Raw genomic sequence first — 27987 nt, 5'->3', positions numbered from 1 at the left:
TTCAGATTCATCAAACTCCAGAAATTTATGGTACAGTTTTTGTTGGAAATGCATGGAATTTATAAACTAACTTGGAGCGATGTCACATTTTTTATTATGCTGACCTTCCCATCTCTGAATATGGTATAACTCTCCATTTATTTAGGCCATCTTATAAGTCGTTCAGTATTTCAGGATTTTTGCCCTAATTACTTTCTAAATTTTTGTTGCATATATTGCAACATATCTGCGATACCTTATATTTTGGTACTGTAGTGAGTGGGATCTTTTGGCTAATTGCATTAAATATACAACCTCATTACATTTCCTTTCTTCCCCTGCACCCCAAGATAATTGTCTCTCCTGAGCCAGTTGGATGCACACAAATTTATGCTGTTAGACATAGATTAGGCCTTGGGACATAGATTAGGCCTGTTTAAACCTCTGCTGAGAGATACGCTGCTGGGTGCCACTCTATGGTGACAAGGAGTGGAGAGCTTGTTGAGATCCTACGCACTGGACTGGAAGATGAAACGCAAGAAGCATTTCAGAGCACAGAGCAAATGCATTAAGAGACAGACATCCAGAGGGAAAAGAGACAGGGATAGATCCGGAGACAATACATGAATAACAGGCATTCCGTATTATCAGCCACACTCTTAAAAAAAAGTTATGAAGTAAGGGAAGAGTTTATCTTGAGACTGAAAAATCTGAGTTCCAAGGAAGAATCGAGAATAAAAGACAGACATTGAAGAAGCACATCCTAGCAAAATTCATGAAAGTAGATGATAAAGAATAAAAGCCTGCAGGCTTCCGGTGGAAACAAGTTACTAGAATATATGTATATATATATTTAGTGATTACACTGAGACAATACTGTATAGTGTTAATAGAGGAAAATACTAATTTTATATGATGCTCTTGAATCCAGCAATCTTGATGAATTTTCTTATTTGGCTCAATGTTATTGCAAATTTTCTTGGATTTTCTATGTACATAACTGCATTATCTATAAGTAAGGGAAATTATGGGCTTTCTCTCCCAGCTTTTAAATATTTAATTCACTTTTTTGTTTATTAGTGCTTTCTCTTAAGTCTTCCAGTAGCATGTGCAATAATAATGGTGATAGCAAAGAAAGTTTTCAAAGTGTTACTAAGGTTTGTTGTAGATTTTTGGTAGAAATTCTTAATGAGACTTAAAAAAAAAACTACCTTCTATTTTTAATATTAAAAGCCTTTATGAGCTGTTGATATGATTAAATTCTATTTTTCATTTATTTAGACAGTTACATAGTTTTTCTTTCTGAATCTGTTAATGTGTGACATTTTTTCTAAAAGCAAATTTTCCTTGCATTTCTGAGGTAAACTAATTGGTCCTACTGGTTTTTTGTTGTATTTGTTTTTTTAAAATGTGTCATTAATAGATTGTGTTTGTTAATATTTTATGTAGGATTTATTATGCATCTACTTTTATGATATTAACCTATAATTTTGCTTTCTTGAACTGTTCATGTGATGTTTGCTACCCAGAAAATATTCTCCCTTTTTTTATTCACTGAAATTCCTTTATATATTATGTAAGGATTATTTCCTTGTTGAAGATTTGTTAACTGATCTGAGTTTTGTATTCATTCTGAGGGAAGACACCAAAGAAAATGTATATAATGGTTTTGGAAAGTGACTTCTGCTAATTCACATTTTTCTAGAATTTGTTTTTCTAGAAATTTTGACTGTTTTCAAATATATTGACATTACATTGTTGACAATATTTTGTTAGGATTTAAAAATCTCAAATGTATTGATAATTATTTTCTTTTCATTCCCCCTAAAATTGTTACTTCTGTATTCTTTTTTTTTTTCTTGATCAGTGTTGCCAGGCTTTTTTTGTGCTACACAATTAGTTTTTTAAAAAAATATTTGTTTTGCAAATGGTGCCTGTATTTTTCAATCTTATTAATTTTGGCTCAGATCTATTTTTTCCTTTCTTCTTATATTTGAACTTACTGATTTTACTCCAGATTCATAAGCTGAATACTTAATTTATGTTCACTATTTCCTTTTAAAAATATATTTAGGATATACATTTTCTAATTAAGTCCCATTTTGGCTCTATTTCATAAGTTTTGGTAGGAAGTAGTCTTACTGCTGTTTTGTTCCAAATATGTTATTATTTTTATTATAATGTTTTCATTAACCCAGGAATTATTCCATAATGCAAGGGAGAAAAGAGACCAAGACAGACCCAGGTGTGTATAATATGTGTCATCACTGTATTGTTTGATTTCCAGTTAAACTGTATTGTTATTGGAGAGTGTATTCTCAGTGGTGCCAGTTCTTTGAAATTTATCTTAATATCGTTTGTGATCTAGTAGGCAGAATATTTTTTGTGCAGATATTTTGTTTGTTCTTAGATTGAGCTTGTTAATTTTGTCATTACAGTTTTTAGCCTCAATAATATTTTCCCAGCTAGGTATTTCTGTTTGTAGAGGTGTATCAGTTTTGCCTTGTAAACCCGTCACTTTTGGCTTTACATATTTGGAAGCTATGTGCATGAGTGCATGCAATTTCATGATTTTCATAGTTTATTGCCAGAATATTTCTCTTTGTTATTACACAGTGTAGCTTTTTATCTCTATTAATTATTTTGCCTGAAATTCTATTTTGTCTTATAATAATTTGCTATATTGGATTTTTATTGCCTTTCACATTTGTCTGGAATATGTTTTTTTGTATCTTTATTTTAAATCTTTTTGTGAGGTTGTGTTTTAATAGCTCTGAAAAAACCATACAGATGAATAAAATCCACCTGATAATCCCTATTTTTTAATGGGTAGATTTAATGCATTTATATATTTTATGGTTATATATTTATTTCCAGTATCTAATTTAGCCTGTCTGGTTTGCTATCTTTTTTCTTTGCATCTTTCCCCTCTTTTCTATGTTATTCATGGAATTTTCTTTATATAATTTTTCCTTATATTGACTTGGAAGTTATAAATTATAGCTCTGATATTTTTAGTGACCTCAAAAATGTAAAAATATATAGGTAACTAACTTTTGTGGACAAATTTAAACTTATTTATTATTTTTTCATTTTCCCAAAGAAGAAACAGTTTTCACCTACATTATCCTCTCCTTTAATTTTCCATTTCATGTTATTGCTGTCTGCAACTTTAGTCACACTATTTCTTTTTAAAGAAGAACCTCATCCTATCCTACTTAGTTTACTTTTCTTCTCATTGAAATACTTTTTTTAAGAGTGCATTTAAAGAATTGGTTCACTCTCTTTATCTTTGGGTATCTGAGATTGTCTTTATTTTACCTCAGTCAGGAATGATATATAAACCAAGTTTAATTTCTAAGTTGATGTTTATTTTCTTTGAGCTCTTTAAAGATGTTATCTGGGCTTTGTTTTTCATGAAAGTCTGCAGCTAGTCTAACTTGCCATTCATTTATAGCTATTTCTTTTTTAAGTGAGCACATGTGAAAGGTTTATTTAATTTATGAATGAAAAAACCAAGAGGATGGTAATCTGGCTGTAAAAAATATAGAAGAGGTAGAAGGATTTATAGTCCCTGAAAGAAAGGACACTACATGATATAAAAGTGGTTAATGCACAAGACTGGCAAATGCCACAACTATAAACTGTACAACACCCACCTTTGAGGTGAGATCTTCTCTACTAGACAGAAACCGTTCATTTACATTGTCATAGGATAAAAATCATTTAATAATTATTATTTTTGTACAGACTGAAACCTCTCCATATAGATTTGTAAAATATCCTGATTAATAGCAAATGATTAAAGTACATACATCTGAAGAATCAGATAATCCATGGACAGTCCTGTTAGATAATGCTTTAGGTATGATTTTGAAAGAACATGAGCTTCTTTTCATCTATTTCCCAGTTTTTGATTTTTGTGTGTTGTTTATATAAATTATCTCCAGGGAATATTCTCATCTAAAAAAAGTGTGGGCTCACTGTGTTTTAGCCTGCCCTCATTGGTGCAGTATCCAGTGTTAACACAAGTCCATTGTAGTATGCCAGCAAATCTAGAGTCAGAGGGTGCTAAGCAACTATTAAAACCAGAAAAAAACTTTGTAGAAGATTGTATAAGAAATGTAGAATCAGATTTTTCTATAATTTCTTTTCTATAATTTCTATTCTCCGGAGGTTAACTAAATCATTGCTTGTATTTATTCTATTTTGAGGCTAAAAAGCCAACCCCAAGAAATTCATCTCATCAGCTTTTGTTTGTAGTACCTACATATTTGTGTGAATTCCTCTGATTGAGATGTCCCCTAGTCTCCTAAGGTTCCTGGCCTGCCAGGAGCTGACCTCTCTTAGTACCTGTAAGTCTGGGACCCAATAAAATAAAATGGACAGGAGAACAGTTTCCTAGGAGAACTTGTAGGCATTGACTCTACCCATGAAGTGTAACCCTTGATCCTTAATGGTAGGTTTTTCATGTCTGATTAAATGAGATTTATTCTGCAATATGACACTATAGGTATAGCCTTTATTAAACATTCTATTTGTCCAATTGCATTCTGATTGGTTTTATCAAACAAATGCAAATAACTATATTGTCATTAAAAGTAAAGAAAGGCAGTAAAAGTATTTGTTTCTGAATTTTAAGGTGTTAGAGGGAACAAAATGCAGACACATAGTTATTAAATCAAGATTAGACATAGATAAAGGTGACCTATAATTCCTCTCCTAAGTATATAACCCAGAGAGTCAAAAGCAAGGACTCATACAGATACTTCTGTGCAAATGGTCATTGCATTATTATTCATAATCGGTGAAAGGTAAAACAATCTGAATGTCTATCAACAGATGAATAGATAAATAAATTGTTTTATATATATATGTATACATATATAATGAAATATTATTCAGCTATAAAAAGTAAAGTTTTGATAAATGATACAACATGGATGAATCTTGAAAACATACTAAGTGAAATAAGTCTGACATTAAAAAACCAAATAATGTATGAGTCCATTTATATGAAATATACAGAATAGACAAATTCATAGAGACAGAAAATAAATTAGAGGTTACCAGGGGCCGAAGGCAAAGCAGGGGGGAATGGAGGGTTGTTACTTAATGGGCAGAGAGTTTCTGTCTGGGGTAATGAAATATTTTTGGAAATAGATACGATGCGGTTTGCCCAACACTGTGAATGTAATTAATGCCACTGAATTTTACACTTAAAAATAATTGAAATGGCTATTTTGTGTTGTACATATTTTACCACAATTAGAAAGAAAAGATACAGATCAAGAATAAAGAAAAAAGCTTTCTTATGTAGCCATCAGAAAATAGAACATTAGAAACTCTATTAACATTATCCCAGAATAAATAATCACAATTAGATGTTCCTCTTGAGCTCATTCAGTCATTCTTAGTTTATTCTTGTTCCACTGGATCTGGAGTCATCAGCCGGCTTTCATGAAATTATCTGGTACTGAAATCAAAAGCATCCTAGAAATCCGGAGTTCCTCTGACAATTTTCTAAGAGAGGGACACACTCCTGAGTCTATTCCTTAAAATATCAATTGTTAAAAATACCTGGCAGAGTCCTGTGCATGAGTCTCTGAAGCTCTTCTTCCTTGTTGCAGACCAAATTTCTGGCCTGTGGCTTAAAAGAGAGTCTTCAGGCAAGCAAGAGAAGAAACAGAAGCAACGTGTTGATGACAGAGTAACTAACAATATCAGAATGGAGAAGAGTGAAATTCTCTCATAGAGGACGACACATGCCTCTTTTGTGAGGCTTTGATCAATGCATTCCCTTAGAGTAAGAAACTGTATTATACTCTATACTGATAATGTCAGGGAAAAGACATATTCCCAAAGGCTTGAGCAGATAAAATTCCAGTGATGTTCTTCCAATGACTTACTGCATGTTGATTAGATTTTTTGCTGCTGCTTTTGTATAGAAAGGGATAAAATCAGCAGATCTAGCAAATAAATACTTGCGACTTGACTCTGTGCCCGCTGTTCCATTTTATATTGCAATGCTTCATTGCTCCAACAAAGATATTTCTGATTTTAATTTGCTCTGGCAGCCACAAATCAATTTTTCCTCTATTGTACAAACAGAGGGATCAAAATTTTAAAAATCAGTGAATTATTTTTCTACATTTTGGAGGCTGGTGTATATCTCTTTCTTTCTGATTCATGGTGTAGGCTTTTTTGCCTGTGTTAAAAATATAAGATAAGAAATATTTCCCTTCCCCAACTCAAGCATACACTATCCATAAAGTTGGTCCATTAATTACGAGTTGGTAATATGAGTTATGCAGGTATCTTATGGTCTGTTTTCTACCAAAGAACTTCATTCCAAAACATCTGACTCCAGCAACTGATGCAAATGCATACATATGCAACAGTCATTTTTCTGCTAGATAAATCAGGATGGAAAAACAAGTTTAATTAAAGTCTGACTGACTTTCTTCCCAAGTTATATGCCTATTTACTCATGTAGATGAGTCTAATAACAAATATAATCGTGTAGATAAGAAAAATAGCACAAGTGATCAGTCTTTAGAAAGTTGGATATTAGGGGACAACTCCCCATAGGGAGATTTCTTTCTACACATTTTTTAGCCACTGTTAAGGTCATGCCTGGACACCTTGTACCTAGTCTCTTCTTGTCTCCAAATTCGGGCTGGTTACTCACTGAGGACTGGACAGGTTCAGGTGGAAGGAGGTGACTGGAGGTGAGAATCAGATCAGAGACCCAAGCTTCAGGATGGGTCTGAGTAGGAGAATGCTCTGGTGGTTGGTTACCTTACGGCACCTGCCAGTAGACAGAGGTTCATTCAGGTGGGGGGCTGGTGGGAGAAGTGTGGGCGTGGGGGCAGAGCCTTGAGGTCGGGAAGCAAGGTAGTGTTAGGGCTCCAGAGAAAGTGAGCTAATGAGGTGCTAGGTGGGCCAACAAAGCAGGAATTGCTGTGTGGTGCTCGTGGTACCTTTTGCTAACTCTTTCAAAATGATCTGTCCCAAGTCTGTGCCCACTACTAGAAGTTAAGGGCAGTGTTGGTCTGGTTTGCTGCTGAGGACCTACTGCTTCAAGGAGTTCCTGGCACATATTTTGTGCTAATAAATACTGTGATTAATGAATGGATGAGAGCAACATTTTCAGAGTCATAGTTTCTAGAATTTTAGAAGTCAGAGGGCTTGGTTTCAAGAAAAGCAGAAAGAGCCTAGATGAACTTTGACACAAGCCCAGTGCAGGGCCTGTGTGACCCAAGGTGGCCCTGAATCCTGCAGAAGAGTGGAGCCTCCTTATAGAATTTAAATGACTTCTGTAGTGATACCTATGGAGACCCAGGCAGGGACATACGCTAGTCCTTGTGCAATCTGTCCCTTTACCTGGTGGTTCTTGCCTTGTGGGTCTATGTTCTGCTGGTCTGTTGTAGTAGCAGGAATCAGAGACCCCACACAGAGCGTGGGTCCAGGACATGTGGGTACATGAAAGGGCAACGAAGACTCAGGAGCTGGGTGAGCTGTCTGATCCTGAATAAATAACTGAACGACATCCAAAAAGTATGAATTCACACAACAATGAGCTCCTACTTCCATCTCGTCATGCAGGAAAATGAGCCCTACAGCATGACTGGGAGGGATGTTTTGTTGGTGTGTGTAGCTGGGGTAAAATCTGGATCTTAAAATTGTGGGCAATGTAAAAAAATTGCTCTTGGGTGAGGCTTCAGAAGTCCCTGCATTCCGGAGTGGCAGCTGAAATTCGTCCCCGTCCAGTGTCCATTTGTCTTCATAAATGGAAGAGGTCACTTAGGGATGTGGAGACCAGTACACAAAGTTACCCAGAGTTCTAGGGAAGAGCACAAACATCTGAATGAAGATGCTTTACTAAGTTATATTAAATTATATGAAAGTGATATAGAGCAAGTGACATATAACTTCATTAAGTTATATGCAAGTGATAGAGAGCTAGTCTTATTTGGAGGAAAATTGGATCTCTGTAAAGATTTTGCTAATCACATTTTCCTTTGGCTGAGCCAACAAGGAGCTTTGGGTCTAGACTGAAAGCTGGCACGTTGACCTTGGGCTGCCCAGCCTCCAGAACTGTGAGAAATAAATTTCTGTTGCTTATAAGCTGCCACTTGGTTTATGATGTTTTTGTTACAACAGCTTGAATGGAGTAAGATAAGAGCACAAAAATTTAAAGAATTAGTAAAAAATTTTGTTCTCCTATGCTCTATTCTCTTTTTGCTAACCTCTGTCTTCTGGTACAGTTAGTGTATGCTATATTCATGATGGCTGTGCCTTAGGGAATTAAGTGTCAAGCCTGTATCCATACTTGGAATGACATAGATTCAGGTAAGCCATAGCTTTATGGGCGAGAAATTACTAGGTGGCAACAGTGACAGGCAGAGAGGCCATGGGTAGTGTTCTGGAACAGGGGAGCAGCTAACGACTGGGTGGATGTGTGGGTACGGCAAGAATACCCTGAGTCTCAGCAAGAACAAGGAGCATGAACTCAGCCTAAGACAGGAACTGTGTGTTGTCACACAGGATGGTGCTGGGACTTTGCTGGTTCAGTATTGAGGGAAGGATACCACTTTTAAATTGGTTCTATTCAATGCACATCAATTGTTGATTGGAATATGTGTTAGCATATTTCCTTTGGGAAACTATTAAACTTGTGTCACATTCATATACTTTGGCCCTAGTATCCTCCATTTTATCAGTGGTTGTCTTTAAAGGCAATGATAATAAATGATTTATTTTCTACTTTGTGTTTTTTTCCTCCTTTTCAATGATGAACACATTGTAATTGAACAAAATGCACTCTGTTCTTTAAGAAAATATATATATATATATAAGCTTAAAACTCCTGAGAGCCAAACCAGACGGACTGGCCAAACTCCAAACAATAAGTGGTAAGATCTGGATGGTTAAGCCCCAGACTGTGCAATGTAATTCATCCTGTCCTCCCTGCTTACCTACCCAGGTGAGAAGGAGGGCCAGTTAAGGAATGACAGTGCAAGTACTCTGGAATCTTCTCCTTGGATTCCAGTGGAAATGTGGTCTTTAATTGCCTTCATCACTTGCTCTCATCTGAATTCTTTTCTAATTTCTTCATGATTCAAGCCTCATTCCTCATCACCTCTGTCCAGAGAAAGTGTCTCCCGGGGAATCAGTGTGGACTTCCTGCAACCCAGAGAGGCACACCTAACGGGTCTTCACCCCTGGGTTTTCATTTCCTGGACAATTTTGGAATAATTATTATTGTTTTGTCTTTTTATTACTTTGACTCCTGTTGTACTATGTATGTCCCTCATATTTTCAAAATATAAAGCATAAAATTAGAAAATGAAAATATCCCCTAACTTACATATATTGACACCAGTGCCTGAAAGTAACCATTTTAACTTTTTGTTGATTTTCTTTAAGAAATAGATACATAATTATATTCTAAAAGTAGTGGTAATAAATATTTATATCATACCATTTTATTTTAACTATATCATTTAATTATATCATTTTAATATATCATTTATTATATAGCATAAACACATAGTTAATAATCATTTAAATCATTTGATATATTATTCATATAATGATGTAATTCTTATATAAATAATAATGATATAGTTATTATAATAAATAAATTTCTAAAATGTCAGATCCCACTATGCCTGTTGTTTTTTCACATTCCCCCACTGAACATTACTTAGAAAACGTTTCAATACATTTCTAATTTTTAGCAGTCATATTTTTGATGCACCCTGTATATCTCCTTGTTTTGATTTTCACTTTTTGTTCTTTTGCATGGGGACACCTTTCCCTATATTACAAAAAATTTTTTAAATTCTATTTGAGTTTCTTACTCTGAGAATTGCCTGTTTGTTTTCTTATTGGGATGTTTATTCTGTTTACTGACTTGTAGAAAGTCTTTGTGTATTTACCCCATTATCTATCACATTTCATCATCCATTTCCCAGTTTTTCATTTAAAAAAAATCCTATTTACAGGGATTAAGAAATGCCAACTGATCTCCTGAAGGGTCTTATTATTGTGAACTCACACCAACAGTGCATGAGCTTCCAGTTGTACCTCCTCACTAATATTTAGGATTGACACTCTTATTAGCTAATCTCGTCATCATGTAGTGGTTTCAGTTTGCATTTTTCTAATAACTAATGATGTCAAGCCCTTTTTAATACTTCTAACATTTTTGCTCAGTTTTAATTGAGCTGTTAATCTTTTTATTGAATGATTATCATTTCAGTATACAAGACTCTGTCAGGTAGCTAATTTATAAATATGTTTGCTCACTCTTGCCTATTTACTTTCTTAAAAATGTATTTTGATGCACAAAAATGTTTACTTGGATAAAGTCCAGTTCATTAACGCTTTCCTTCCAGGGTCATTGCTTTTAGTGTCCTGTCTAAGCAGTCTTTGCTTTTAGGTCATGGAGACATTTTCCTGTTTTTATTTTTCTAGAAACTTTAGGTCTGTGATAGATCTTGGGTAAACTTTGGTGTTTTGTATAAAATACGGAGCAAAGTTTACTTTTTCCCCCTATGGATGTGTAGGTTTTGCCACACCATTTGTTCAAATGACTGTCTTTTTCCCATTGAATTGCTTAGGTGCCTTTGTCAAAAGATGATGACTGTGTAAGTGGGGGTCTTCTTCCAGATTCTGTACACTGCTTGATCTATTTGATCTATTTCCGGCAATACCATATAGTTTTAATTAGCAAATGTTTTAGTGTCCGGTGTTGTAAGTCCTCCAATTTGTTTTTCTTTTTAAAGAATGTTTGGTTATTCTAGGTTCTTTTAATGTCCACATAAATTTTTAAAAAGAGACTGCCAGCATTGTGATGGGTGTGGTGATGAATCTGTCGATACATTTGGGGAGGACTGACATCTTAAACATATTAAGACACCCACTTTGTGAACATAGTGTATCTGCCCATTTATTTAACTCTTTAGTTTTCTGAGTAATGTTTGTAGTTTTTAGTGGGGATGTCTTACAATCTTTTATTAAATTTATATCTAAGTATTTTATGTTTGGGGTTATATTTTAAATAGTTAAAATACTTTTTTCAAATGTTCATTACTAGTGTATAGAAGTACAGTTGATTTTGGTATACTGACTCTGTAGCCTAAGATATCACTACAATCACTTATTAGCTCCAGTAGTCTTAATACTATTGCAAATGAACTTGTTTCTAAAACTTGGCTGACCAACTAATGTTGCTACTATATAGAAAGATAATTGGTTATTTTATACTATTTAACTTGGTAAATTCACTGTTAGTTCTAGTATTTGCTTTTTAGATTTCTTAGAATTAAAAAAAATATAAGACAAGTCACCTGCAAATAGATAAAATTTTACTTATTTCTTTCAAATCTTTTTATTGTCTTTTAGCACTGGTTAAGGCCTTCAGTGCACTGTTGGACAGAATTGGTGAGAGCAGACATTCTTGCCTTTTTCCTTTTATCAGGAAGAACGTTTTCAGTCTTTCACTCTTGAATATGATGTTAGCTGCAAGTTTTTTTTTAAATGCCCCCTTTCACATTGATGAATTCCCTTCTAGTTGGCTAAGAGTATTTGTGATAAATAGGTGGGAATTTTATTACACTTTTTCTTCATCTATTTAGATGATCATGTAGTTCTTTATTAGTCTATTAATATCATGAATTATATGGATTGAATTTCAAGTGCTAAAATGACCTTGTATTGCTGAGATAAATCACACTTGGTTGTGGTGTATTATCATTATTCTGTGTTGCTGGATTCAACTTGTTAATATTTTCACAAGGATGTTGTGTCTATGTACACGAGAAAAACTGGACTCATGGTATTTTATCTTGTAATCTCTCTAATTTTGTAATTTCATCATGAGGCTTTTGTATCAGGTTTATGGCCTCATAAACAATCAAGTCATCTGCAGATAGACTCAGTTCTACTTCTTCCTGTCAAATCTTTTTATGTCTTTCAGGACTTTCAGTACATTGTTGGACAGAATTGGTGAGAGCACAATTCTTGTCTTTGGCCTTATATCAGGAAGAAAGTTTTCAGTCTTTCATTATTAAATATGATGTTAGCTGCAAGTTTTTTTGAAAATTCCCCTTTTCAGGTTAAGCAAGTTCCTTTCTACTACTCCTCATGAAATGAGGTGAGAAGGGTTCCCTCCTTTATCTTCTTAAAGACTTTATGAAGGAATTGGTATTACTTCTTTCTTAATATTTGAATTCTCCAGTTTAAACAGTTGGACCTGGAGTTTACTTTGTGGACAGATTGTGGAAGATTTTGATAAAAATTGCAATTCTTAGGTAGAGTGCACTTAGATTTTTCTAGTTCATCTTGTTTTAATTCACATACGTTCTCTTGCTAAGGAATTTGTTTACTTAATCAACATTGTCAAATTTATTGACATCAAGTTTCTCACAAAATTCCCTTAGAAGCTTTTTAATGCCTGTAAGAAAGATATGGAGAGATATCCTTCTTTCCATTTCTAGTTTTAATAATTCATGTTTTCTTTTTTACCTTCATCAGTCTTGCTAGGATAATCCATCTTATTAATCTTTTCAAAGAACCAGTTTCTGACTTAATGGTCTTTATGGTCTGCTTTCTATTTTATGATTTCTGCTCTTATTTTTCTTGATCAGTCTTGCTAGGGATTTATCAATCTTAATTATTTCAAAGAACCAATTTCTGGATTTGTTAAATTCTGCTATTGTCTTGTATTTCATTGACTTGCACTCTAATTATTATTATTACATTTCTTCTAACTACTTTGGGTTTAATTTTTCTTCAAACTTCTTATCAGAGAGTGTTTTTCATCTTCTTTTTAAATATAAACCTTTGAATTTCTCTCTAAAAACTAGTTATATGCCACAAATGTTGGCATGTTAAATTATTATTTCATTTAAAATATTTTCTAATTTTTCAGAATTGTTTTAACTCACGGATTATTCAGAAGTGTATTGTTTATCTTCTTATCATTTATTTCTAAAATTCAATTCCATTTTATTCAGAGAACATTCTGTGATGTTTCAGTCTTTGAAATGTATCAAAACTTACCCAGATGTACATTCTCTGTGCACTTGAAAAGAATGTGTATTTTGCAATTGTTGAACATACTTTTATAATCCATATTAATTAGGTCAAGGTGGTTTATAGTATATTTAGAGGTACACCTTTACTTTTTCCTATGTGTTTTATCATTTACTGAGAAAAATGGTGTTAAAAGATTCCAACTATCAATTGTGTATTTATCTACTTTCCCTTTAATTCTTTCAAGTTTTTAAAAAATGTATCTTGAAACTCTATTAGACCCATTCACATGTATGATTATTGTTTATAATTGAGTCTTACATTATTAAGAAACATCTTTTTAAGAAATCTCTTGAAAGTTTTCCCAATCTTGATGTCCATTGTATCTAATATTAATACAGTAATTCCAACTTTCTTATACTTACTCTTTGGTTGATATATCCTTTTCCATTTAAAAATTTTCAGCCTGTATGTCTGTCTCTTTTTATTAAGAGAGCTTATCTTATAAACAGCGCATAGTTAGGAATAGCATTTATTCAACAAAAATCCAGTCCAACAATCTTTTCCTTTTATTTGAAGTGTTTGGTCCATTAACATGTAAAATGATTATTGACATCATTAGATTTGTCTACTATTTGTATTTTTCCCTTTCATCCTGTCAAATTTTTGTTCCATTTATCCTTCTTGCATGATATCATTCCATTTGTATTCCGGTATTGGACTTTTAGGTATGCTTCTGTTTTTCAGTGGTTCTAGGAATTGCAATATGTATCCATAGTTTTTCACTTTTTACAGTAAACATTTTATCTTTTCCTGAAGTGTAGTTCTATTTATACTTCAGACTTTGTGTTCTTATTGTCATATATATTGCCTTTACACATTTTAAACCCTTAGTATGGTAATTTTAGCTTTAAAGAGTTATATGATTTTAAAGAGACTAAAGGAAAATTAAATGCCTTTATATATACTTCCACATTTGCCATTTACAGTGTTATTCACTCCTTTTGTATGTTTGAATTTCCATTTGGTAACATTTTTCCTTTGGCCTGAAGAACTTCTTTGAGTTGTCTTAGTAAAGATTTGGTGGTGACAAATTTTTTTAGTTTTTATTATCTGACAATGTCTTTTATCTTTATCTTTGGAGGATATGTTCTCTGGTTATCAAATTCTTGGATGAGATTTGTTTGTCCTTCAGCCCTTTAAAGAAGTCATTCCATTTCTTATGGATTCTACTTTTTCTGCAGAGACATCAGCCATTCTTTCTACTATTGTTCCCTTGTATATAGAATGTGGTTATTCTCTGGCTGTTTTTAGTGTTTTCTCTTTAATCTCATTTTCAGGAGTTTGATTATGAAGTGCCCAGGTGTACTTCTCTTTGTATTTTCCTATTTACATTTTGCTGGCTTCTTTGAAATAGACGCTGATTTTTTCCACTTAATATAAGAAATTCTGTCCTATTATTTCTTTACATTTTTGTTGTTCCGTTATCTCTCTTATTACTATCTTACAGGATACTGATGTTCTGCTCATGTTCATTGGATCCTTTTCCTCTTTGTCTTTTACACTGGATAAATTTTATTGATCTGTTTTCCAGTGCATAGAGTCTCTGCTGTTCCCAAACTGCTAGGACTCCCATCTAGTGAAAATTTTTTTTTATATGCTTACATTTCACTTACTAAATTTCCATTTGATTCTTTTTATATAGTACTTCTGTGCTAGATTTCTCCTTCCTTTTATTCATTATGACCGTATTTTCCTTTAAGACCTTAAAGATATTTTTAAAAGCTGCTTTATAGTTTTATCTGCTGTTTCTAACATCTGTGGCATTTGGGGACCTGTTGCTATTAACTACTTTTTCTCTTGCCTATGGGCCACATTTTCCTGTTTCTTTTCTATTTCTATTGACTTTGGAGTATATGCTGAATGAGTATGGATTGTACTATCTTGCTATAAAAGGTGTTCACATTTTTTTATGGCAGATATTATGTCCTGCTAAATTATTTTGATTCTGTCAGGATTGTTTTTATTCTTTATGAAGATTGGTTTATTTCAATTTGGTGCCAGATTCCAAAGTATGCCTCTTACTGTAGCATGTGGTTATTGTCAATGAATGTCCACCATTCTCTGTTGTTTCTTGATTCTAACTGAGGTAGAACTCCAGTGCCTCCTAGCAATGCCCAGCCTCCAGAATCATTGGTTAGTTCCCATCCCTATAGCAGGTCCTCTTTGCTGGGCCTTGCAGAATCTCATCCTATTGCACAATAAGTCCAATCTTAATCTTACACTGTAGTGGGTCCTCATGAGATTCCTGCACCCCCAACCCATACAGCTCTGTTTTCTGATGTACCCTGCTCTGAAAATTCCCCATGCTTCTGCAACCTGGGACTCCAATAATTGTATTCTCAACTCAGCAAGACTGGTGCTCTGCTGGGCTCCACCTTCCGGATCTGTGGCAAAAAATACTATCAGACAGAAAATCAGGGCAGTTGTGGAGCAACTGTTGGACTCATCTCATGTTTCCTTTCTCCCAAGCATCAGATCCTGTACTGCCTGTTTGTCAGTTTGTGAAACTGTTGACAATAAAACAACTAATTAAGGCTGACATTTTGTGTGTGCCAATTCTTTCACATTTTTTCCATGCCCATATAGTCTCTTTCTCCTTCTTAAGCATATAATCTCAGTTATGCATAGTTTACAAGTCATTGTTTTATAAAAATGCATATTTTTATCCATCTTAAAGGGATAAACATGATATGAATGAATCAAAAGTTATTTAACCAATTACTCTTAAAAAAATAACTAGGGGAAAAATTCCATCTACTCTTTTAATAGGTAAATTTAGTTATAATTTACATATATTCTTTACAGTTTGTTGGCTAGGTCTCTGGGAAGGGAGTTATGCACATGTGTATTCTTTAGGCCTTCTTTCTTAGAAGTCCTAACACAGTGTTTAAATAAATCTTTGTTCAACAAATGAGTTAAAAATTAATAAGCAAGTCAATATAACAAAATTTTAGTGGTTCGGGTGACTACAATCATATTTTCACTCTCTTAGCTACTGTTTTTCAATTGTCCAGTTATGTAGTACATCATCATTGTATCACTTTAAATGTGTAATTAGCAATAGAATAGAAGAAAACAAGACCCATTTGTAATCTTATTATTACCTAGTGATGGTCACTCAATAATTTTTTATTTTTTAATTCTATGCATATGTAGATACATATATGTATGTCTGTTATATGCATAATTTCTTATCTTGATTTCACAATAATATAGTTTGAGACATTTAAATTTAAAGATTTTTTTCAATCACTGTATAAACTTCCATTTACGATGTACATTAGTTTAACCAGTTCTTCATTCTTGAATACTTAGACTTTCCTTTTCATTATTTTAAACAACAGTGCAAGGAACATCCTTATACATAAACCTCTATCTACATGCTCCAGTCCTTCTAATCCAGTTACTGAATTCTGTAAATGGTAATGAATTTAGGAAGCTAGGATTTCTCATTTGGGTTTAGGCTTGCCTGTGTCCTAAATCTGAGGTGACTTTAGATTATAATTTTCAATTTAGTTTGTCCAAGTTGTAAAAAAGAAGCATTTATAGAATGTTGTAAAAAATCTCCATTCCTTTGGAAGCTTATAGGCTCACTGAAAAGGAATTTGACCGATCCTGGTCAGCCCAGCATTTAATCCCAACCTGTCACCAGTTTCTATGAAGTGAGGTTTCTATTACTTCCTGGATTGCTCTAGTCTATCAGGGGTCACCATCTCCAATTTAGCCTAGATGTGGATGGGAAAATACTCTGTACAGCCCTAGCATCCAAAGAACATTGGTGTCAAATTCAATTACTGGAAGAGGAGACCTTTTTTTTTTTCAAAGGTCTCTGAATCCATTTAAAAAGCTTCTCAGATTCCTAGCACTTGTTCTTATGGTGAATGTGTCTTCCCACACAGGCCTTTTGACAGCTTTTTTTGTAATTTCACATTGTCAACTGCATTTGTGGTTGACATCTCATTTATTGAAAAAAATTCTCAAATGGAAGTAGAGACAGTTATGTCTTTAACATATGTCTGAGTGTGCCTAAGTGGGGTGAATATTGTAGATACATAATGACCCAAGATGATTTCATTTCATGCAGCTTTCCTCTTTTTAGATTCCCAAACATGTTGATTTTCCAAATGTAAGACATTAATTCTGGATTACTGTGGCCAGAGATTCTATTAACTCCCTTGTGGACCTCTAAGGAATGAAAGTATTCTTGAAGTTCTTTTTCATTTTATTTTAAAATTCTCTTTTGTGGAAATTCCCTACATTTCCTTTTGTTTAATTTGGAGAGATTTTACTTCTCTGTGATTAAGGAATAGATGAATTTCCTTTTAAATTGAGGAAATGGCATGCTTTATTTTTTTTCCTGTATCTGGGAAATTTGTTTTAACAGTTACATTTCAGTAAAACCACCTAACAGTCATGAAAGATTAGCAGTGTTTTCTCTCTCTGCCATACAGCCTTATAATTTGTCTGGAGCACAAATGAATCAAGAAATGTAGCTTTGAAGACTGTTTTGAGTATTAAAGAATATTGCTTTAACTATTGGGTCAATCCAGGGTACATAAGCCTGCCATTTAAATCATTAAGAACTATTTCCAGAGAAGATACACTTTGTACTGCTGATTGAGCTTCCCTTTCTTCCTTTAAGTTCAAATTTCATAATTATAATGTGATGAACAATAGAGTTCTCCCAAAAGAACAAAGATATCTTCTTGGCTTCCTTTCTACTATTGCCTTTGAACATGGAATAAATGACATATTCTGCAGCCTCGGTAAATCTTCTGTTCCCTGTCACAGTATTATATTTCTGACCATTTCAATGAGAAAAAAGAGAACTACTCAGATGGTATTATGCTCTTACAAAACTTCAAAAGTTCAGGCTAAACAGTACTACTGGTAGCAGCCATTGGAAGACATTATGTCAATCTATTTGGAATGTTTTTCTCTGTGAAGAGCTGCCATTTTGTCTTCCCAAAAATTATTTTTGTCTTATTCCTCTTTTCTTTTTTAGAAAAAAATTTTCAAGCATCACTCATGTTAGAGCCAAGTTCTTCTTGTAATTCTCATTAACTGAATCTTCTATTCTAACTTATGTGAATCCTGTCTGTGATGACCAACCTTGTAGAATGGAAAAGTTTCATCTGTGCCATGCATTGTCAAGTTAAATTAGAACGTATATTTGGAGTTCAGAGTAGTGACCATCATAGTAATGGTATATCATCTAGGGGAGCTAGCTGATTCCCCCAGATATGGATCAGTTGAACATCCATATACAGGCTGTTGTGTATTTAGATTTTCATTTCTCTGGCACAAATGTTTAAGAATGTTTGCTGAGTTGTATCATAAACACATTTCACTTTTTAAACAAATTGCCAAACTATTTTCCAGAGTAGCTGCACCATTTGCATTTGTGCCATCAATGTGTGAAAGATCCAGTTTCTCTGCATCCTCACCAGCATTTGGTGGTGTCGCTGTTTTACTTTAGTCATTCTAACGGGTGTACAATAGCTCGTCACAGTCCCGATCTGCATTTTCTTGATGCCTGGTGATGCTGAACATCTTTTCTCATGCTTATTCATCATTTGTTTATGGTCTTCGGTGAAATGTCAGTTCATGTGATTTTCTTCTCTAATTGAATTGTTTTGCTATCAAGTCTTAAGAGTTTTTATGTTATAGATATGAGTCTTTTTTCTCATATATGGTTTGCAAACATAGTCATTCTTTCAGTTTGTAGCTTGTCTTTTCGTTTACTTTAAAGGGGTCTTTCTCAGAGTTTTAAATTTTCATAAACTCCAATTTATTATTATTTTTCTTTAATGGATCATGTACTTGTCATATCTAAGAACTCTTAAACAAGCCCTAGGTCCTAAATAATTTATCTTATGCTTTCGTCTGAAAGTTTTATAGTTTTACATTTAAACTTATAATCAGTTTTCAGTTAATTTTTATATAAGATGTGAGACTCAGTTTTAAGTTTGCCAGTTGCTTAAGGATATCCAATTGCTCCAGAACTACTTGTTGAAACAATTATCTTTCATCCATTCAATTGCTCTTGAATCTTTGCCAAAAATTAGTTGGCTGTGCTTGTGTGGGTCTATTTCTAAGATTTCCATTCTGTTCTATTAATCTGTGTGTTTATTCCTCAGCCAATTTAACATAATCTCAATTATTGTTTGTATATCATGAATCTTGAAATTGGTAAAGGAGCTCTTCTAAACTAATTTTTCTTTTTCAAAGCTTTTAGCTATCATAAGTCCTTTTGTTTTTTCATATAAATTTTAGAAGTCTTTTCTATATTTATAAAAACTTTGGGAATTTAATAGTAATTATCATAACCTGTATATCAATTTGAGACAAATCGACATCTTTATTATGTTGAGCCTCCCAATACATCTTTATTATGTTGAGCCTACATGAAAATGGTATGTAGATCTCTTCATTTATTTAGATCTTCTTTGGTTTATTTCATCAACACTTTGTAAATTTCTGTACAGATCCTGTACAGATTTTGTTAGATTTATTATCTAGGTATTCTGTTTTTAAGTGATTATCTTTGGTATTGTATTTTTGAGTAAACTTTATGTTTTAGATTTACTAAAACTGTAAAGAAAAATTGTTAAGATAGTACAGAGAATTCTCTTATGCTCCATGCCCAAATTTCTCTGTATTAGCATATTACAATACTATGGTATATTTATACAATTAATGAGCTAATATTGATAAGTTACTACTTACTAAAGTGTATACTTTATTCAGATTTCCTTAATTTTTATCTGCTGTTCTTTATTTGTCCCAGAATCCCATCCAGGAGACCACCTTACATCTAGTGCTCAAAATACAAACTCTTTTTGGATACACATGGAACATTTACCAAAACTGACCATATGTAGACTGTAAAGCAAGTGACAGAATGCTCTAAAGGATTAAAGCATTTGGTCTCTAATCAGAATGAAATTAATCTAAAAATCAATAACAAAAAGAAAAATGTCCTTATGCCTGAATTCTCTTAGTCTTGTCTCCTTATATGCAGGGTAACTTTTAATTGAATGCTGGATATTGTATCTGAAAATTGCAGAGATTCTGGCTGATGACCTCTCTCCACAAAAAAATTATTTTGAGATTGTCAGGTGGTTAGAGTAAGAGCAGGTTACATTCATCCAACTACAAGTTGAGCTGCTTTCAGGATAGGATTCAGTTTTTGTAAGGCCTTCTTTATTTTAGTTTTCTCTTATTCTGTAGTGTAGCCTGGTAGGATCCCAGTTACAAGCCTGTAATGCCTACTAGGGCTCTACCTCTTTGGGGAGCCCTTAAGCCTAATTTTTATCACCATATAGCAAAAAAAACCAAAAAGCAATGACAAATTGTTCAGCTTTTCTGCCTTTCAGCCACAGCTTTCTGATGTATTTCTCAGTCTACGGGCCCTGCACCACATTCAAATTATTACATGCGTTAAGGGAAAGGGCAGAGAATATGAGGATGACATCAATAGAATTCCTTTTTTTCCAGCACCTTGATACCTCAAGTTCTGGGTAATTTGGTAGTTCTCTGGATACTTAAATATTTCAAAAATTTTTTGTTTGTATTTTGCTCATTCATTTTGTGGGATGGTTAGTGTGGTATGAGCCAGTCCATTATAGCCAGAAATAGAAATGAATATGTGTTATCACCAGCTTTTAGTTCTATTGATGTTCTTTATTGCTTTTTCTGATTCATATTCATTGATTTCTACTCTGATCATCTATTATTTTCTTCATTCTGCTTACTTTGGGTTTAATTTGCTATAAAACTGTATAAGAGTTTCTTAGTGTGGAAGTTTAATAATTGAGTTAAGATCTTTCTTTCTAATATAAATATTCAATGCTGTAATTATCTATTTAAACACTGCTTTATCTGCATTCCATGTTTTGATATTTGATATTTTCATTTTCATTCAGCTCAAAACATTTTCTAATTTCTCTTGTAACCTCTACTTTGACTCAAAGAATTATTTAGAGGTGTGCTACTTAATTTCCAAATATTTGGGGATTTTCTAGTTGTATTTGTATTATCGGTTCCCAGTTTAGTTCAGTTATTGCCAATGAACATATTTTATGTAATTTCTATTCTTCTAAATTTGTTAATTTTTTAATAACTCAGAATATTATCCATCTTAGTGAATGTCCCATGCTCACTCAGAAAGAATGTGTATTCCACTATTGCAGGATGGGTGCCTGTAAATGTCAATTGGGCCCAGTTGGCTGATAATTTTGTGCATGTCTGCTGTATCTTTACTCATTTTCTCTCTACTTATTCTATGAATAATCACTCCTTTGAGTGTTTAAGTCTCCAATAGTAATTGTGGATTTTTCTATTTCCTCTTTAATTTCTGTAAGATTTTTCTTCATGTGTTTTGATCCTTGTTAGACGAACACCCATTTAGGTTTGTTGTGTGCTCTTGTTAAAGTAACTGTTATCATTACTTAATGTATCTCTATCCCTGGTAATATTCATTAATATAACCACTCAGCTTTTGTTTGATTTCTGTTTACATGGTTAACTTTTTCTATTAAAATTTTTTAACACATCTATGTCTTTATATTTAAAATGTGTTTCTAATAGACAGCATTTTAAAAATTGAATCTGGAAATTCTTGTCTTCCATTTGATGTGCTAAGACCACTTGTGATTTAAATTTAATAAAATTATTGCTATTGATAATGATTAGAATTTATTGTTCATCCTCTTTTTCTTGCCTTCTTTTGGATTTTTGAATTATTATAGTATCCCATATTAATTTATCAGATTTTAGGCTTTAATCTCATTTGTACTTTTAAAATATTTGTTCTAGATATTATAATAGCTAATTTTTCTATTTGTTCAAGTCTAATTTTTATAATTGCAGATTATTTTAAGTTTTTCTCATATTTTTTATAAGGAAAATATTTTACTACTTCAAATGCAAGGTAGGATCCTTGGAACTATGTAAGCCCCTTTACCCTCCCCCACTGACCTTTATGTTAGTTATCACATGTATTAAATCTATATGTACTGACAACTTCATCACAGTGTTAATAATTTTTGCTTTTCAACAAAGATTAGAAGAATGTAAGGGGAGAAAAATAGTCCTTGATATTTACCCAGTTATTTATCATTTCTGTTGCTGTTAATTTTTGAATATACAGGTTTCTCTCTGTTATCATTGCCTGAATTTTGTTTGCTATTTTTGAAAAATTGTGACAAAATAAACATAATGTAAAATTTTCTATCTGAACCATTTTTAGATGCGCAGTTCAGTAGTGTTAGGTACATTGTTGTGCAACCAACCTCCAGAAGTCTTTCATCCTATAAAACTGAAACTGTGCTCATTCAGCAACAGTTTCCCCATTCCCCTTCCCCCAACCCCTGGCAACCACCCTTCAGCTTTCTGTCTTTATGAATGTGACTACTCTGGATCCCTCATATAAGTGGAATCATACAGTATTTATCTTTTTTTTGATTGGCTTATTTCACTTCGCATAATGTCCTTAAACATCATCTATGTTATAGCATGTGTTGGAATTTCCTCCCTTTCTAAGGTGACTAATATTACATTCATTTGGCCATTCATCAATCAGTGAAGACATATTGGCTATTGTGAATAATGCTGCTATGAACATGACTGTACAAATATCTCTTTGAGACACTCTTTTTATTCACATAGGTATATGTCCAAAAGTGGAATGACTAGATCATAGCCATACTGTCCTTAATAGTGATGGCATCATTTTACATCTTCATCATCAGGGCACAGGGGTTCCTGTTTCTACACATCCTCACCAATACTTGTTATTTTCTGTTTTTTCTTTTTAAGAGTAACCATGCTAATGTGTGTGAGGTGATTTTAGTTTATATTTTTGCCTTTCTGTTAATGGAAAATATTGGCCTACAATACTCCCTTCTTTCACTATCTTCATCGGTTTTTTTTAATCAAAATTATTTTATTCTATATGAAATAAGTTAAAGTGCTTGACCTTTTCTTCTCCAGAAAGTTTTCATTGCAGAGGGCATGTAATTTTCTTAAACGTTTGGCAAACCTTTAAGTTTAAAATTGCCTCTCAATATGATATTATTTCTTTTTATTTCAATAGCGTTTATTTGTGACATCCATTTTTTCTACTTGATCAGTCTTACCAATGGTTTGTAAACTTTTTAACAAAGTTTTCAAATAAATTTTCTTTTTCCTGATCCTACAGGTAAATTATTTGTTTTGACTTTATTGTTATTAATTTATTTCCTCCTTTCAGATTTCTTTTGGGTTGACTCAGTGGTTAGTTTTCTAAAGTCTTAATTTGAGTACTTAGCTCTTTGTACTTTTGTAGTACTTTCTTTATTAATATATAAGATTAATATTTTTCTCCATGCACAGCTTTAGCTGCATCCCATAGGTTTTGATAGTTTGCTATTTTTGTTGTTCTGTTTTAGATATTCTATAAACTCTACATTATGCTTTTCCAGAAATTTCTGAATAATTTAGCAGTAATTCAAAAATTCTAAATTCATGGTGTTTGAATTCTAGTTTTCATAGGCAGTGGTTTACATGAGACTTTATTTTTTGTAATATAAGAAATGTATAAATACATGTATGTGTTCATATTGCATTTTAGTGAGTGAATACAAAGGGAAATACCTGAAAGTTTATATATAAAAAATGTTAATGATAATTATTCCTAAGTGCTGGAATTTAAAAAGCCTCCTTTTTTTCCCCCTTTGCACTTTTCTCTATGTTCTGAATTTGAAATGTGAATATGTACTATTTTTTAGTAGAAAAACAAAGCTGTTTACATTTAAATAAAAATAGGGATGAAAAAAGAGCTCAGATAAATATAAACTACCTGTATATAAGAACCCATTTCTAACCCTCTGCAGATTTTAGAGTTCAGAATTTATTCATTGAAATACCAAAGAAAAAACAAAACAAAATAACAAAATCCCATTAATTCCCTTGGCATGGATTTTAAGGCAAATATGTGGTAAATTATCATAGATATTCTGTTTATATTTGAAAAAACTGTAAGTTCTATAGTTTGTTAGCATCCAGAGAATACCCTTTCTTTTGAGTTCACTTTAAAAAAAATTAACTTTGAATCATTTTATCCACTATTTCATATTTGTAGTTCAGATGGGGGAGGTTGAGTCTACAATGTCATATTATGAAATCTGGAGGTGTATGTTTTGTTTGTGTGCTCATATATCTGAATCTGTGCTTGGTTATTACATCCTGGAGGACAGAAATCAGGTTTTATTACTTATCTCTGTATTCCTACACACAGAACCTAGCACATTATAGTAATGTTTTATTAGTGGGTGAATTTTGAAACAGGTCAAAAGATACAAACTTCTAGTTATAAGACAAATAAGTCATGGGGAATGTAATATACAGTGCAAGGACTATATTATCACACTGCTGTATGATGGATCTGAATGTTGCTAAGAGAGTAGATCCCACAAGTTCTCATCACAATGCAAAGAACATTTCTTTTCTTTTTTTTGTAACTATATGAGGTGATGGACATTAACTAAACTTATTGTGGCAATCACTTTGCAATATGTGTAAGTCAAGTCATTACACTATATGATTTAAACTTTCCAGTGATGTATGTCCATTACATCTCAATAAAACTGAAAAAAATAGAAAAGTGGTGTTTATAGAAATGCTGTCTTTAATTCTCTTCTTCCTGAACTTAAAGTAAATTTCTTAAAGGCAAAACCAGGTCCTGGATCCTATTACACTGCTTGGCGCATGGCAGTGCCTCCATGAATACTTGTTTTGTGAATGAATTAATGGCCACTTGATTGTGATTTTGTTCATTGTTGTCATTTCAGACAGATGACTTTCACCCTCCCCCTTTTTTGAAGGGAGATTACAGGGAAAGAAAACTCCTGGAAATCAATGATCTGCTTTCTAATTGGCCCTATGATCTATAAATCAGACCTAGATTGGTTCTCTCTTTTTCTATTCTCTTCTGCAACACTTTTTCCATCCCTCCCAAATCAATAAGGAGAAAGAACTCTTTTAACTTGGAGGACTTGGTATTCTTCTTTTTGATGTTATACTTTAGAAATAAATACAAATCATTCATGTCATACCTTTCTCTCTTCCCTGATATCCCCCACAGCACGGACTATCTTGAAACTCTGCATCTGCAACTCGGCAAGGGGGTCCAGTCTGGGTCTTCTTGGTAATCTCAGTTTAACTTCAATTTATACTTTCATAGGCCCTTGAAATTCTTGTTTTCCAAGCTTTGCTTTAGGCCCACTCCTGTTAAATAATTTTTATGAATCAATATAAAACCCTCAAATTATCCCTGTATTAATAATTCCCTACTCTTTGAACTTGGCAGTGTGCTGACAAAGAAGTTTTTTTGTGTTTGAATAGCATTTGCTGGAGGCTATGCCCTGTTACACTCGAGTTGATTGACACATGGGTAGAATTAAGAAATACTGTGCTTTATCTCATTGGTCATTGGACTTGATGAATGTCATCAAATTTTTTTTTTTTGGTTCTGACTTTCAAATATGGTTCTTCATGTTCTGTGAACTTTAATTCTGATTTCCCCTAATACTATTATATCTCCCCATTATACAGATTTGTGGACATGTACACACTGAAGTCTAACTTGAATATCCTCAAGATCAGAGCAAGGAGATTAATATGTGTTTTGGTATTTCAGGGAGTAAATTTCCCTGGAGGGGGGTACAAGAGAGGTCTGGTTGATATTACATTCTGTAGTGGTTTACAATGTGTTTTGATATACTTGTAACATATACTCATTTGAGTTCCTTTTTCTTCAAGAAATGTAAACAGTTTTGCTTTCTAATAAAACACAATTCATTCTTAGTTTAGAAACTTAGTGCAGAAAATGTAAAGAAGAAAAGATGCCTTTTTAATTGCAACAGTTGGAGATGAATATTAGCATTTTGGTATATATTCTTCGAGGTTTTTTTTCTCTTAACAGTCACTGAAACATAATATATATATTCCTACACAGAAATATATATTCTTATACATTTTACATTTACAAAAAAATGTGACCATGATATGTATAGATTTTAACTTGCTTTTCCCACTGAGATCTTTCATTCAAATCTGAATCAATGTGCCTCTTTATAAGCAATTATTTTACCATTTACCTCATCTAATATCAAAACACATTTTCTTTCTAAGGCTTTCCTGTGTTTCTTACATACTATTTTGTAACACCTTTTTGCGAAGGGAGTGCAAGATGCAGTTTGTAAGCCTCAAGGTGCAAACCTCCAAAAGGAGTGATGGAAATATAAAGGCAAGTGAGAAAGAAAGCAGGAGTATCAAACCGAGAGGCGACCAAGGGACTGTAGGTACTTGGGAAGTATGTGTGGGGGGTGTCACACCACGTTTTGCGAATCAAAGCTCTTAGTTCCTTTGGTTCTCAAAAGGAAAAGAGTTCACTTATTTACCTCTATTTATGCTCCCTCATAACTCAGTGATGTGTCCTCCTTACAGAAACTCCCCCAGGGCTGAAGGTACCACTGTCCACCTGTGCAGCGATGGCTCGAGTCAGCCCCTTCTGGCCTTGCCATCCTCTTATTTCTCCCCATGACTGCCAAGGGACACTATTTCAATGCTAACTTGTATCACTTTCAAATTGTTCGACTATTTTCTTAGTTGCTTGGGCTGTTTTAACAAAATACCATAGCCTGTGTGGCATAAGCAACAGAAATTTGTTTCTCACAGTTCTGGAGGCTTGAAGTCTGAGGTCAAGGTGCTAAAAGGGTAGGGTTCTGGTGAGAGCCCTCTTCCCAGTTTGAGGAAGATTGCCTACTTGCTGTTTTCTCATAGAGCAGAAAGAGAGCTCTGGTTTCTTCCTTTTCTTATAAGGACACTATCACATCATGAGGGCCCTACCTTCATGACTTCATCTACACTACTACCTCCCAAAGGACCCCCCCCCATCACACTGGGGGTTAGAGCTTCAACAGTGAATTTGGGGGGACCACAAACATTCAGTCAATAGCATTTCCTTAACCCTTCAAAGGCCAGAACTCCATGACAATATGTGATTCTTAATGAAAACCAATGTACTTGGGAAGGAAACTCAGCAAAGCAAATTAGCTACTCCATTAGAAACAAAATAAATTAGCAATGAAAGCATTTTGAATGAAGTCTTGATGCTGAGAAATAAAGCAAAGGAATAAAATTGCCACAGCATATCTTAGAGCCTCCTGAACCCAGCAAAATCTCTTAAAAAGATAATGAAACTGCTGGAGCAAAAGGAAATGGTGTGGTCACAAAAACCGATTGGACAGAGAAAAGACTCAGTAGTCAGCAAGGAAAAGAGGACTGAGGATGGAGCATCAAATTGTGTAGCACTGAACATACAATAGTAGAATCTTGAATCTGTATTTCCTAGCAGTCAAGTAGAAAAGAGATGTACCTCTGCTTTCTTTACAGGGAATGGCTCATTCCACATCTACACAAGTGAAGAGCTCTGGAAACTTGGATCCCGTGGAAAGATCTACATAGATTGCAAAGCAGTAGCAAGATTCTTAATTCTTAACATGCACAGAGCTGACTGACCAAATTAACCCATGGTCTTCATTTCTGTAGAACATACTGATGATACCCCTTGCCCACATAGGCTGCTTTTTAGTATACACACTCACATGTGCTCCCACCAGATCTGTTAGTTGGGCTTATACTAGTTGGATGTTATTAAAATAAAATGTCTGAACTAAATAGTATTTGTTATAATAAATATAACTGTGAAAAGTGTCACTTTGCCTATGAAAGCAAAGTTAAATATTCAATAAGGATTTGATAGAGTATTAAAACTTTGCTGTTGTTTTAGATGTGGAAGAGAGGACTGTCAGATAATTAGGACAGTTACCAGAGACCAATCCCCCTTCCTAT

General features: G+C 33.5%; 1 long non-coding RNA gene across 1 annotated transcript in view; it reads left to right on the top strand.

Annotated features, from left to right (window-relative positions):
• LOC140845842 (uncharacterized) overlaps positions 1 to 27765 on the top strand; it is a 268836-nt gene extending 241071 nt beyond the window's left edge. Inside the window, exon 3 of the long non-coding RNA XR_012124746.1 lies at positions 27529 to 27765. This is a non-coding gene — a long non-coding RNA (uncharacterized lncRNA). The remainder of the gene's footprint in view (positions 1 to 27528) is intronic.
• The last annotated feature ends 222 nt before the right edge of the window (positions 27766 to 27987 follow it).

Source organism: Manis javanica, chromosome 13 (assembly GCF_040802235.1).
Source record: "Manis javanica isolate MJ-LG chromosome 13, MJ_LKY, whole genome shotgun sequence".
Classification (NCBI taxonomy): Eukaryota; Metazoa; Chordata; class Mammalia; order Pholidota; family Manidae; genus Manis; species Manis javanica.
The sequence above is the reverse complement of the archived record's forward strand: the minus strand, read 5'-3'. Positions and strand labels throughout refer to the sequence as shown.